The sequence below is a fragment of the Enhydra lutris genome, unplaced genomic scaffold, assembly GCF_002288905.1.
Source record: "Enhydra lutris kenyoni isolate GAN:26980312 unplaced genomic scaffold, ASM228890v2 scaffoldscaffold94, whole genome shotgun sequence".
In the NCBI taxonomy this organism is placed as follows: Eukaryota; Metazoa; Chordata; class Mammalia; order Carnivora; family Mustelidae; genus Enhydra; species Enhydra lutris.
Window position 1 is genome coordinate 3325381 of NW_019154178.1, and position 12489 is coordinate 3337869.

Genomic DNA, 12489 nt, shown 5'->3' on the forward strand with positions numbered 1-12489 from the left:
CATAGACAGATGAATAATGAAAAAAAGGTGTGGTATGTATACACAGCAGAATATTACTCAGCCATTAAAATGCCTAAAATCTTGCCATTTGAAACAACATGGATGGGAAGGGACACAGTGAAAGAAGCATACCATATGGTCTCACTCATATGTGGAATTTAGAAACATAAGAAACAAAAGAAAAGAAGTCTTACTCATATGTGAAATTTAAGACACAAAGGAAAAAAATAGACATCTACAGAGAACACACTACTGGTTCCCAGAGGGGACATGGGTAGGGAATGGGAAAAATATATGAAAGGGATTAGAATTATATGTACACTCATGAACACTGAGTAATGTATAGAATTCCTGAATCATTCTATTGTACATCAGACCCTAATATAACACTGTGTGTTAACTGAGTTTAAAGAAAAAAACAAACGAACAAATGAAAACTAACTCAGCTTATCAAAAGTTATAGTTCTTGGTTTATGGTTTTTTCCAAAATAGACTAAAAGCTCCTCGTATAAAGTAATTGCACTGTGAACACTGTATTTTCATGAGTGTAGCACAGTGCTTGGATCCAGGCAGGTGCTAAGTGACTGTTTGGCGAGTGAAATCATATTAATGCAAATCAGGCTGAGGAGGTATACTTCAGGTGTTTCAATGTCCTGTGGTCTCTGTGATGGCTACTTCCTAGGATTATTATTCCTCCCTAGGAATAATAGTGGACTGGTGGTTGCTGGTACTGTTACACAGGCAATCCTGGGAGAATCTGGACAAGCAAATAGAGTAGCCATTAAAAAGAAACCCATGGGTCAGGCTAGGTCACCAAATTTTGGTGATCCATAACCTAACTGCAGTTCCAACCTCCCCCAGAAATGCTCACCTGTCAGTGAAGAATTCTCTGGTCAGCACCAATGAGGTATTCTGTCACATGGGTCCTCTCTATCCCCAAGGAGGAGAGGCACCTGCATGGTAAGACTCTCTGCTCTCCCAGTTAAGGGAAGGTGACCTTCCCTGACATTGCTTTCTCTTGTTTTGTCAACTTCCTTCCTATACACCTTCCATTTGCACCACTCCACAGAGTTCCTCTTACCTGCCAGATGGGATGCTGCCTAATTCTTGAGTCACTTAATAAAACCAACCACCAACTAGATCTTCAAATTTACCTGGTTGATTTTTTTTTAACACAAGCAGGGAGAATTCAGAGATGTGAATGAGCTGGGGTGGGAGTGAAATGGGGATGGAAATATATAGGGCATGTCACAAGGGCAGGAGAGACAGAGTGACAGCAGGGTTCAAGGCTGGGTGCCAGGAGTCATGTTTTACCATGGGTTATTGTCTGGATGAGAAGGAAAGCCATGAGAGGTAGGGTCACTATTCTATGCCACACAGGACTGGTTCTGTAGCAACTGAATTAGGGGAGGGGCAGCAGGATGGAAGCTGGTGACAGGGAGAACCTGGAAGCCAGAGAGGAGGGTCAGACAGGGAGAACCTGGAAGTCAGAGAGGAGGGAAGTGAGAGTCTGTGTAGCTGTCCAGGGTTGAGGGAGGAGCACATTTGTATTGTCACAAAGATTCAGAGAAGGCTGGTATATAGAGAAGGAAGTCAGAAGAGAGGTGCTGTGTGGGGGGTAGATTTGTTAGAACGACAATCAAAGACCGACTTTGTAAGAGACAGAAAGAACATCTGCAAGTACAATGCTGTTCCTGCAACTTGTGTTGCTGGTGGTTCTCCTCCCAGATGGTGACAGTGAAGATGGTGAGAACTGTGGCCCTACCCAGTGGGTACATGTGTGTGTGCGCATGAGTGTGTGTAGATGTGCTTGTGTGACTGTATGTGTGGGTTTTAATATATGTATGATTATACATGTTTGTATACATGTGTTTCTGTGACTGTATACTTGCATGTATATGTATCTGTGCATGTTCTTTTGTGTAAGCGTGTTTGTGTATATGAGCATCTGTGCACTTATGGCATGTGTGTGTGTGTTAATGTGTGTGTGGTCTGCACTGTGGTGTGGGTTCCTCAGAACATACCTGGGGATGAGAGTGTCAGCCTGGTTCCTTCCTGAGTATCTTGACCCCAGGGCCTTGTGCTCTTTTGAAGGATGGGTTAGAAGCTTGGGGCTCTGGAGCAGCACATGTCTCCTGAGACAACAATGTCTTCCCTGGCCTCCAGATTTTTGGCCTCCAGAGTTTGGTTCCCCTTCATGGCACCTTCTTCTCCATTCTTTCTTCTTCCCAATGCCTTCCTCTTCATCAGTCTTACTGTGTTTTTTCCCACAGTATTCCAGGAGCCGATCTCCTTCCGAATCATCCTGACCTTATCCCTCTACAACCGTTCCTGGACACAAAATTTTGCCTCAGCTTGGCTGGATGAGAGGCAGACTCATAGCTGGAACAACAAGACTGGAGCTTTCATTTTCTTGTGGCCTTGGTCCAAGGGCAACTTAAACAATAAGGAGGTGATTACAGCAGAAGAGTCATTGTATTCAAACATCATTGGAATGCCCCAGTGTTTTCATGACCATTTCAGTGAATGGCAGCTTGAATGTGAGTTCTGTTCCCTCAGGGGTGGAATGGAGGTGGCTGTGTGTGTGTCTCCTTGAGTTCTTTCTTCCACTAGGGAAGAGATTTCTGTGGCTTCTGAACCTCAAGCCTCCCCAACATAAATCTGAATCACACATGTGTGGGTAGAGGGTAGAAGCCAGATCCTGATTCTTCAAAAGTTTCACATCTTCTGCTCTCTCCCACTCCTCTCATTGACCACAGGTTGTGTTCTCCTGTCTCCCACTAGCATCTCCCATGACCCCTCTTTCCCTGGCTTCCTGGCAGGCACCCTCTGCTCTCTCACTATGTGACTGACTCTTTCTCCACACTCAATCACATCAGTGAACTCTGCCTACATATTCTCTGTAACCTCCACACTCCCTTCATCCTAGATTGTTTTTATCCCAGCTCTTCCACTGAGCCCTTCCTTATTCTCTGCCCACACCCTTCATCTTTCTCCTCCAACATTTCTTGCTTCCTCAATAATTTACCTCTTCCTCTGCCCCCATCCACTACCACTTCCCTTTTGTGTGAATTTTGCCTCAAACCAAAGTGTGTTCCATGCCCTCCAATCCCCTGAACTTCACTTTTGCTTCCATTACCTTGGTTTCCACTCATCTCATTTCATCTTATTCACTCCCCCTGTCCTGAAACTCACAGTCTCTCTTCTCCAGATCCCTTCCAGGTACAGCTGGCAGGAGGCTGTGAGCTGCATTTTGGGGCACCATCAGTAGGCTTCATGAGGATTGCTCACCAAGGATCAGATCTTGTGAGTTTCCAGAACACATCATGGTGGCCATCTCCAACAGGAGGAAGTAGGGCTCAGCAGGTTTGCAGACTACTCAATGAGGACCATGAAGACAATGAACTAATGCATAAGCTCATCATTGACTACTGTCCCCATTATCTCTCAAGTCTTCTTGATGCAGGAAAGGCAGATCTCCAGCGACAAGGTCAGTCCTGCTCCCTCCCTTCATGAATTCTCTACTCTGCACTAATAAATTTGTACCATTCCCTCAAATTTATGGTATAAAAGAGCCAAGAGGGAGAGTGGAGGATGGTGAAAGGTTTCTAGAGGTAGAAAGATGTGTCTATCTAAAGTGATCTACCCTCTCAGTCTATGAACACATATCCTGTCTCTGCAGTGAGCCCAGAGGCTTGGCTGTCTGCTGGCACTAGTACCAGTCCTGGCCATCTCCTGCTGGTGTGCCATGTCTCTGGGTTCTACCCAAAGCCTGTGTGGGTGATGTGGATGCGGGGTGAGCAGGAGCAACAGGGGACTCGGCAAGGTGACGTTCTGCCCCATGCTGATGGAACGTGGTATCTTCAGGCGTCCTTGGATGTGAAAGCCACGGAGGCTTCTGGCCTGTCATGTCAAGTGAGACATAGCAGTCTAAGAGGCTAGAGGCCAGGACATGGTCCTGTACTGGGGTGAGAAAGAGTTGGGACCCAACTGGGAAAGAGGGCAGGTCTTCTGCTTGGAAAGCTGGAGAGCCTGATGAAAAATTTGGGAATCTAGGGACTCCAGACCAAAAAGGATACACAATCAGTAATTCAAGAAATGGAAGAGCTGAGGGTGAGGGTCGTACAGTTGTGGGAGGATGCATCAGGTTGGGTGAAGGGTCCATCTCAGGAGAAATGGGAGAAGTGAAAGGAGGAGGGCAGTTGGTGAGAGAAAGGGTGACAAGAACAAAGAGGACCAGAGAGGTAGATTTCAGTACTGGTGGATGAGACATGATACTGTCTGCGCATGGAACCCATAGAGCAGCCCCAATCTATGGGCTTGGTCTTCCTGGTGATGATGGTGCCCCTGGTGCTTCTGGCAGGTCTGGCTTTGTGGCTCTGGAAGTGCTGGTAAGTCTTTGGAGCCACCTTCCTGTTCTTTCCTAGGTGTCTCCCACCTTTCAGTCTGTCCTCAGCCCTCCTGCTCCCAGTGCCCTTCTCCTTTGCAGTCCTCACCTCCGCCTGCCACAGAGTGACTTCTTCCTCTATTGCTCCCAGGAAAACACACTGGAGACTTCCGTGCACTGACCTCCCTTCTGAGCAAGATCCCAGCAGCCCAGGCTCCGGTACTTACTTATGCCCAGCTCAGCAGTGACATCCTTGTAAATCTCTGTGTGCAACTTTGTCTTTCATTTTTGTGTAATGATCAGTTGTCAATATAAGCTCAGTGTAATTTAGCAGGATTTGTTGTTATGACTTGGCTCTGAAACTTAAATCTCAAAATTTAACTCAGTGTAAAACGAAGTCCCAACACTCATGTGTCACAGGCATTAGATGTCACTTCCTTTAGTGAGGCCTCCCTGGTTCAGAAATGGGGCATGTGTTGGGATGAGCACTGGGTGTTTTACGGAATCAATGAATTGTTGAACATGGCATCAAAAACTTATGATGTACTATACGCGGTCTAACTGAACATAAAAAAAAGAATATATAAAAAACAAAAACCAACCAACCAACCAACCAACAAAAACAAAGTGCAAACAGTCTCTGCCCGGTGAGACTTTCCACCACTTTAACCTGCACTTTGGCTAATCTGTTTTTGATTCTTGGCCCTTCTTGTTCCTGGTTAGGTTCTTTTCCTCTTCTAAGTCTTAGGATTATTGAGAGCAAAAACCATATCCTTTCAATATTTGTTTCCTTGACAAGGAGTCTCACCTGCATGGAATATGTGCTCAGTGAAAATACATGTTGAATTTATGACAAATTTAGAGTTTTTTCCTTTTGCTCCCTGGCATTTTGCAGTAGTTGAGACATTTTTTTCTTTTTTTGTAAGTTTTCTCACTCGGCCAAGGTCTTTACTCTTTCCCTGTTTCTGCTGACATCTCTTGGCCCCTAAGTAGAAACAGGTTTTCCTGTGGAGATTTCTATTATTTAACTAATAAACCTACGACACTGGACCCATTCCTCCAAGTATTCTGAAGTAAAAGAGGAAAACAGGATTCAGACCCTTGCTATTTGTGGGGCTCCAGGACAGCATCAGAGTTGTCACCTCAGGGCTTTTAAAAAATACAGGGCCTTGTCCTCAGCAGAGACTTCCTGAATCACAATTTGTCTTTTTGCAGAATCAGCAGAGGATTCACAAGTGCTGAGAGGTAGCAGTGACAGTGTGTCCTTAAAAGGAAAAGAGAAAATCCAGAATAAAGAAGCCTGTTGCCCTCTAGAGTAAAGGGGGATTCAGCAAGGAGGGTGCATGCAGTTCATTCTGGCATTTGGGGCTGCTGGGTTATAGTCACTGAGGACATGGGGTCCGTGACAGTGAACCATTGCTCCTGGTGAAATTTGGAGCCGGGTTCCTGGGAGTCTCTACTCACAATGCTTGCCAACTGATGACTACTCAGCCTTGTTTCATTTGTTTCTGTTTAAGGACTGTTTCCTTTATATATATATATTAAAAAATACATAATTTATATTGCATTATTATATTCTTAATATTAATAATTAATACTATATTATATATAAAAATAAATTATTTACAAATATATATTTGTATATTGTATTTGTATATTGTATATTATTTAATAGAGCATGAAATAAATTATTTACAAATATATATTTGTATACATACAAATATATATTTGTAAATAATTTATTTCATGCTCTATTAAATAATTTATTTTATGCTCTATTAAAATATATAGTTCATATTATATTATTAATATTAATATTAATATTAATAATTAATATTATATATTATCATATATATTATATATCACATAATATATAATATATATTAAAATAAATTATTTACAAATATATATGTGTAAATAATTTATTGTATGTTCTTTTTCCCCATACTGAAATACTAGCTCAGAAGTATGTAACATTTCTAATTTAGGTATTGTGTTTCCCATTGTTTTTGACTTTCAGCCCCACAGCTCTGCTATCCGTGATGGTTTTAGAAACAAACAAACAGACAAATAAGTAAACAAGAAATGGTCATCATTTCTGAATCCATGAATATAGCTCCTTATCCCCCTTTTCTCTAGCGTTATGATAGCATCCATATGTTACTTCAGCACTTTCTGAGTGTTTCCACATAGACATCATGAGTGTCTTATCCTTTTTCTTGGATTTACTACATTGTTACTCATTAGCACTGAACTCATGCCCCACAGTTCTGCATCAGGAATCTGAATAAGTCTTAGCTAAAAAGGTGTTTTGTCTGTGAGACTTATCCTCCCTTTGTGCCTAAGAACACCAGTCAGCCCAGTAGCTCTGGCTTAATGGCCATTTTAAACACTAAAATCACCAAGAGAGAGCATGGAATTCAGAAAATGTGACACCAAATGGACCATGGATAGGACATATACTTACAGTGTGGGAATTAACACAGGAAGGCAGAGAATCACATGGTGCAGCCTCAGCTGGGATCACCTGAGATGGGTGACTCTTGTTGAGCCACCCTATGTGTCCAGGAGAAGGAGTCAGCTCCTGTGTCTGGGGCTTATAAATCAATGTCAGCAGGTAGGTCAATCAGTACAGACAGACTCCATGAATAATGAAGTGACTCTGTGACTGATGACTTCTATGGCAGTGGGAGTGGAGACATTCATTGCCTCAGTTATCTACAAACCATTCTCAAACCCTGACCATGCATCAGGGACATTCTGAGTGTCAAGTAGTGGGGAGGAAAAGGTCATCACTGTTTTAGGAGCCTGAAAATCTTGTTCTCCTGATTTGAATATGGCTTCCCTTGTTTTTATCCAGTTTGTTAGTGCAGCAACTTATTTGGATTGAACTAGGGGCTCAGGGTAGAGGGACTTCCAGACAGGCTTCTACTGTTACATATGTGGACATTTCTGGAAAATAGTGTTGAGTTGGGAGAGGTGGCAAAGGTGAAAATTATGGGATACAGGTGTGGAAACAGTGGTAGTTCCCCAATCTTCTCTCCTGATGAGACCAGCTGGCTGTTTCTCTAGTTTACAGTCTACCACATGACCTTCACATTGCCACCATGTTGTTTTTGGTTGGTTGGCTCTACCCTCATGTGTAGTTCTGGACTCCAATCCGTCTGAGGTCATTGGGAGAAAACAATCTTGACAATGTGACAGGCTGAAGGATGGGCAGGCAACTCCCATTTCAGGCCAACTAGCAGACAGATGTTACTCATCCTCACACAGGTTGATGGTTTAGCATTAGACACCTGCTACAGGTGGCATAGGTTACAAAGACTGACTTTTACAGGGGTAGAAAATTTTTACAAGGGTAGGGTTAATTACCAGGGATAGACATGTTCTCTCTTGTCCTAGGTCTTAAGGTGCGGGGTATATAGCCTGAAACATCTACAATCCATTTTTCAGCAGCAGAAGCAAGCCTGAGGATGAAATATGCATACCAGAAGGTAGAGACATTGCATACGTGAGATTTGCCAAGAGGGTAGATCCCAACTGTCTCACCACAAGATACATAAAAGAAAAGTACATGAACAGACACTTCTTCAAAGAAGACATACAAATGGCTAACAGACACATGAAAAAATGTTCATCATCACTAGCCATCAGGGAGATTCAAATCAAAACCACATTGAGATACCACCTTACACCAGTTAGAAAGACCAAAGTTAACAAGACAGGAAACAACATGTGTTGGAGAGGATGTGAAGAAAGGGGAACCCACTTACATTGTTGGTGGGAATGGAAGTTGGTGCAGCCATTTTGGAAAACAGTGTGGAGATTCCTTAAGAAATTAAAAATAGAACTTCCCTATGACCCTGCAATTGCACTACTGAGTATTTACACCAAAGATACAGATTTAGTGAAAAGAAGGGCCATCTGTACCCCAATGTTCATAGCAGCAATGGCCACAAATGAAAAACTGTGGAAAGAGCCTAGATGCCCTTCAACAGATGAATGGATAAAGAAGATATGGTCCATATATATCATGGAGTATTATACCACCATCAGAAAGGATGAATACTAAACTTTTGTATCAACATGGACAGGACTGGAGGAGATTATGCTGAGTAAAATAAGTCAAGCAGAGAGAGTCAATTATCATACGGTTTTACTTATTTGTGGAGCATAAGGAATAACATGGAGGACACTAAGAGAAGGAAAGGAAAAGTGAATTGGGGGAAATCAGAGGGGGAGAGGAAGCATGAGAGACTGTGGACTCTGAGAAACAAACTGAGGGTTTTGGGGGGTAGGGGTTAGAGTGCTAGGTGAACCTGGTGGTGGGTATGAAGAAAGGCATGTATTGCATGGAGCACTGGGTGTGGTGCATAAACAATGAATCTTGGAATACTGAAAAAAGAAAATCAGGTTTTTAAAAAAGAAAAATCTCAAATTCTCAACCTAATCTTATACATAAAAGATAAAGAAGATGTAGTATGTTTATACAATAGAAGATTATTCAGCCATAATAAAGAAAGAAATCTTTCCATTTTCCACAATATGGATGGAACTAGAGGGTTTTATGTTAAACAATAGAAGTCAGGTAGAGAAAGACAAATACCATACGATTTCACTTATATGTGGCATTTCAGAAATGAAACAGGTGAACATAGGGGAAAAACAGAGAGGCAAACCATAAAAGAGACTCTGAGCAGGAATTCTATCAAACATTTACTTATTTATTATATATATATATATATATATATATATATATATATATATATAATACATTGCACTGTATGTTCACTAACTAAAACTTTAAATATATATATATTTAAAGTTTATATATTTAATATAAATATATTTATATTAAATATATAATACATATTTATATATTATATATTTACAAATATATACAAATATATATTTTTACAAATATACAAATATTTTATATATATATATATATATATATACATTTAAAGTTTTAGTTAGTGAACATACAGTGCAATGTTGGTTCCAGGAGTAGTACACAATGATTCATTACTTGGATACAACACCCAGTGCTTATCGCAACAAGTGTCCTCTTTAATACCCATCACTCATCTAGCCCATCCCTTACCTACATTCTTCCATCAACCCTCAGTTTGTTCTCTATCATTAAGTCTCCTTTATGGTTTGTTTCCCTCTCTCTTCTTATTCTCCCCCCCCTTCCCATATGTTCATCTGTTTTGTTTCTTTAAGTCTTCACATATGAGTGAAATTATATAGTATTTGTCTTTTTCTGACTTATTTCCTTAGTGTAATACAGTTTAGCTTCATCCATGTATTTGCAAATGGAAGATGTCATTCTTTTTGATTGCTGAGTAACTTTCCATTGTATGTATACACCACATCTTCTTTATCCATTCATCAATCAATGGACATTTGGCTATTGTTGATACTGTTGCTATGAACATCGGGATGCATATGTCACTTTGAAGCTGTACTTTTTTAAAATTTAAATTCAGTTAATTAACATATAGTCTATTATTAGTTTCAGAGGTAGAGTTCAGTGATTATCAGTTGTATATAACACTCAGTACTCATTGCATCCCATGCCCTCCTTAATGCCCATCACCGTTACCTCATCCCTCCAGCCCCCTTCCTTCCAGCAACCCTCAGTTTGTTTCCTATGGCCAAGAGTCTCTCATGTTTGTTTGTTTCCCTCCACTGTGTATTTTTGTATCCTCTGGATAAATACTTAGAATTGCAACTCCTGGGTCATAGGGTAGTTCTACTGTTTCTAACATTGTGAGGAACCTCCATACTGTTCTCCAGAGTGGACACACCAGTTTGCATTCCCACCCACAATGTAAGAGGGTTTCCCCTTTCTCTGCATCCTTGTTAACACCTACTCTTTGTGTTGTTAATTTTAGTCATTCTGATAGGTGTGAAATCGTATCTCATCATTGTTTTGATTTGTGTTTCCCTGATGATGAATGATATTGAGCATCTTTTCATGTGTCTGTTGGCCATCTGGATGTCTTCTTCTTTCTAAAATTGTCTCTTTGTGTCTTTTACCCATTTCTTAAAAGGATTATTAGTTTCTTGGATGTTGAGTTTGATAAATTCCTTTTCTAAAGACTTTATTTATTTGGCAGAGAGAGGGAACACAAGCAGTGAGACTGGGAGAGGGAGAAGCAGGCTTCCCACTGAGCAGAGAGCCCAATGAAGGGCTTGATCCCAGAACCCTGGGATCATGACCTGAGCTGAAGGCAGGTGCTTAATGACTGAGTCACCCAGGCACCCTGAGTTTGAAAAATTCTTTATAGATTCTGGATATGAACCCTTTACCTGAAAATAGCTTAGAAATATCTTCCATCCAAAGGTTGCCTTGCATTTTGTTGTTTCCTTCACTGTGCAGAAGCTTTTTATCTTGATGAAGTCCCAATAGTTCATTTTTGCTTTTGTTTCCTTTCCTCCATTGATGTGCCTAGTAAGAAGTTGCTATGGCTGTGGTTGAAGACCTCTGTTTTCCTCTAGGATTTGGGGGCTTCCTGCCTCACATTTAGGTCTTTCAGTCATTTTGAATTTATTTTTGCATATAGTGTAAAAAAGTGGTTCAGTTTCAATTTTTTTGCATGTTGCCATCCAGTTTTACTAAAACCATTTGTTGGAGAGAGTGTCTTTTTTCCATTGGATACTCCTTCCTTTTTTGTCAAGGACTAGATGACCATATAGTTGTAGGTCCATTCCTGAGTTTCCTATTCTGTTCCATTGAACTATGTGTCTGTTTTTGTGCCAGTACTTTACTATCTTGAGGACTACAGCTTTGTAATATAGCTTGAATTCCTGAATCATGATACCTCCAGCGTAGCTTTTCTTTTTCAAAATTGCTTTGGCTATTCAGGCTCCAACACAAATTGGAGAACTGTTTGTTTAAGCTCTGTGAAAAATGCTGTCACTATTTTGATAGGGATTACATTAAATGTATAGATGGCCTTTGATAGTATAGAAACTTTAACAATGTTCCTTCTTACAAACCATGAGCATGGAATGCTTTTCCATTTCTTTACATCCTCCTTAATTTCTTTCATAAGTGTTCTATGGTTTTCAGAGTACAGATCCTTTACCTCTCTGGTTAGGTTTTATTTCTAGGTATCACATGGTATTTGATGCAATTGTAAATGAGATTGATTCCATGATTTTTCTTTTTGCTGGTTCATTATTGGTGTATGGAAGTACAACAGGTTTCTGTACATTGATTTTGTATCCTATGAGTTACTGAATTTGTATATCAGTTTTAGCATTTTTTTCCTGAGTTTTTCAGGTTTTCTACATAGAAAATCATGTCATGTGGAAATAGTGAATGATTTTTTCCAGGCCAATTTGGATGCTTTTTTGTTTCTTTTAGTTGCTTGGTTGATAAGGCTAGGAATTCCACTATTATGTTAAATAACAATGATGAGAATGGACATTCCTACCTTGTTTCTGATTGTAGAGGAAAGGGTTACAGTTTTTCCTCATTGATGATTAAAATAGCTGTGTTTATTTCATATACAGCCTGTATTGTGTTAGGGCTATTCACTCTATCACTACTTTGTTGAAGATTATTATTACAAATTGATGTTTTACTTTTTCAAATGTTTTTTCTGCATCTCTTGAGGAGATAGTTCTTATCATTTTTCTGGGGTATTAATGTGCTGTATGACATTGATTGACCTGCAAATATTGAACCACTCCTGCAGCCCAGGAGTAAGTCCCACTTGATCATGGTGAATGATTCTTTTAATGTACTGCTAGATTTACCTTGCTAGTGTCTTATTGAGAATTTTGAATCCATCTTTATTAGGGATAATGGCCTGTAATTCTCCTTTTTTGGTGAGGTCTTTGTCTGGTTTTGTAATGAAGGTAATGCTGGCCTTTTGGAATGAGTTTAGAAGTTTTCCTAACATTTACATTATTTGAGAGAGTTTAAGAACTGTAGGTATTAGGTATTTACTATAGTATAGGCATTAACTCTTCTTTAAGTGTTTGGCAGGGGAGGAGTTAATGTGACTGAAGAGTAAGTGTTCCCTAAGCTTGCTTCATCACTTGACACAGCTAGATAATTATCAAATCATTCTGAATGCCCAAGA

At 40.3% G+C, this 12489-nt stretch overlaps 1 pseudogene; it reads left to right on the forward strand.

The window, feature by feature from the left end:
• The first annotated feature begins 1685 nt into the window (after nucleotides 1–1685).
• On the forward strand, nucleotides 1686–4635 carry LOC111138984 (annotated as a pseudogene).
• The last annotated feature ends 7854 nt before the right edge of the window (nucleotides 4636–12489 follow it).